The following is a 2,520-nucleotide window of genomic DNA, read 5'->3' as shown; positions in this document are numbered from 1 at the left end:
AGGATGGGTTAGGCTGGGTTGATCTTGTGGTTTGTTTGATTTGGTCAAGCTTGATTGTTGTAGATCTCTTCTAGGCTAGATGATCTTAATGCTGATCCTATATCTGAGAAGGTAGGGTTTGATTTCAAGCATCTTAGCATCACACCAATGTCTAAGGAGCATAGATAAGGCTAGATCTAGAGCTTACCATTAGGCTTGCTAAGAGATTAGAAGTCTTGTTTGGTTTGAGATGTATTGCTTAATGCCTACTTGTGTAGATTCTTTTCTTTGTGAGAACAAGTCTAGAAATGCATAGGTTTGATTGTTTCTTGCCATGAGAGTGGATTAAACATGTCTTAGAATAGTATGTCTAGAGATCAGCTCAAAGTTTGCTTGATATTTGTTGATCAAGTTAGATAACCACAATGATTAGCTCAGCCCATGAATCCCTCCTCAAGGCCTTCTTTGTTTATTGAAATCTTAGTCTAAATATCATTGCTTGCTTGTTGTTTGATTAGTTTTAGCATTGCTCTGTTTTTCTTGTGTTGCTCTGTTTTCACGTTTAAGTCTAGCTCGACCACGTACTCGACCTACACTCGGTCGAGTGCTGCTCGAGTGCATCCCCAGAACTTGTGTTTTTAATTTGTGATTGTCTTGTTTCATTCCTGTTTCATTTCCATTGCATTCACGTAGTTTCTTGTTCATTACTTGTCTTGCATTAGTTCATTAGCATAGTGTCTATCTCTGTTCTAGTTTCATTATAGCTTTAATTTGTCTGTTCTGTTTGCATTTAGTATCTTGTTCTAGTTGTTTTTACTTTCTGCATTTCATATCTCATTTTAGGATTGTTAGTGACAAACAATCTTTACAATTGGCTTGACTTAGACTCATATGCACATCTTAATTGTTCACAATCACTCAGATAGGATTGACACCTCTTATACTGCAACTGCATAAGGGGAATTGAAACACCCTGACTTCTATTCATTCCATACATCATCATTCCATACATCTTTCTTTCACCACACCACAAAGAAAGTCAGTTTCATTTTGGCGCCGTTGCCCATTTGAGTGTGTTTTGTGACATTTAGGATCATTATTAGTCTAACATTAAGTTCATTTAAACACTTGTGAAGTTACTAAACTCGAATCTTCCTTTGCTTGGCTGTTTTGTGTTTTAGGTACCCACTCGACCATCTACTCGACCACCACACGACCGAGCTGTGATCGAGCACTTGATCGAGCCAGAAGCCGGATCCAAATAGCCATTACTTCCCAGTCGACTCGACCACCCACTCGAGCCTGCGCTCGACCGTGTACCTGTTCGAGTCTGTAGTAGAGTTTATTGATGCACACAAGGTCAAAAGGCAAAGACAGTCTTCAACAGCTTATTGACAACATCCACAGGCTACAAAAGGGTTTGAGACATAAGCAAGGAAGAGTAGTTCAACAACAACAAGGTCAAGACATCATGGAGCAACAAGCTATCCATGAGCAGAGACCAAGGCACATTGGTGCAGGAGATGCACCCAATACCCACAACCAAAGGGAATTGTGCCACCTTCAGTAGCAAACAATAACTTTGAGATCAAGAGTGGATTGATCTCAATGATACAAGCCAACAAGTTTCATGGGTTGCCAATGGAGGATCCACTAGATCACCTTGATGAGTTTGACAGAATATGTGGACTCACTAAGATCAATGGAGTGAGTGAAGATGGATTCAAATTAAGGCTCTTCCCATTTTCTCTTGGAGACAAAGCTCACCTTTGGGAGAAGACTCTTCCTACTGGAGCTATCACCACATGGGATGCATGCAAGAAAGCTTTTCTGGCCAAGTTCTTCTCCAATGCAAGGACTGCTAGGTTGAGGAATGAAATTTCTGGGTTTGCTCAAAGGAATAATGAGAGTTTTTGTGAAGCTTGGGAGAGGTTTAAAGGATTCCAGACTCAATGTCCTCACCATGACTTCAGCAATGAGTCACTTATAAGCACCTTGTATAGAGGAGTGCTTCCCAAGATAAGAATGCTTCTTGATACAGCCTCTAATGGCAACTTCCTCAACAAGAATGTGGAAGAAGGATGGGAATTAGTTGAGAACCTTGCTCAATCTGATGGCAACTATAATGAGGATTATGATAGGACCATAAGGAGCTCCTCAACTGATCAAGAGGACAAGTATAAGAAGGATTTGAAGATGGTCAATGAGAAGCTTGACAAGATACTCCTCAGCCAGTCCAAGTCCATTCACTTCATTGGTGAAGAAGAAGCTCCAGTTCAAGAGGGGGAGCCTGAATTTGCTGAGTTGTGCTACATGCAAAACCAGGGAGGATTCAAAGGCTACAACCAAGGAGGTTTCAAAAACAACAATCTCTCTTATAGGAGCACCAATGTGGCCAACCCTCAAGACCAAGTCTATCCACCTCAACAACCTCAACAGCAACAAAACGACATCCCCAAGCAACAACATCAAGTGTTCCAGCCCCAATTGTGTCCCCCACCAGGGTTTCAGACTAACCAAGGCCAAGAACAAGACTTAAGA

At 41.2% G+C, this 2,520-nt stretch overlaps 1 non-coding gene across 1 annotated transcript; it reads right to left on the bottom strand.

The window, feature by feature from the left end:
- Nucleotides 1–1,842: 1,842 nt before the first annotated feature.
- On the bottom strand, nt 1,843–1,949 carry LOC147942056 (small nucleolar RNA R71). Its single transcript, XR_015560507.1, has one exon. It is a non-coding gene; the product is annotated as a small nucleolar RNA R71 (small nucleolar RNA).
- Between the last annotated feature and the right edge of the window lie 571 nt (nt 1,950–2,520).

Source organism: Camelina sativa, chromosome 6 (assembly GCF_030686135.1).
Source record: "Camelina sativa cultivar CO46 ecotype springtype chromosome 6, ASM3068613v1".
NCBI classification, from domain to species: Eukaryota; Viridiplantae; Streptophyta; class Magnoliopsida; order Brassicales; family Brassicaceae; genus Camelina; species Camelina sativa.
The sequence above is the reverse complement of the archived record's forward strand: the minus strand, read 5'-3'. Positions and strand labels throughout refer to the sequence as shown.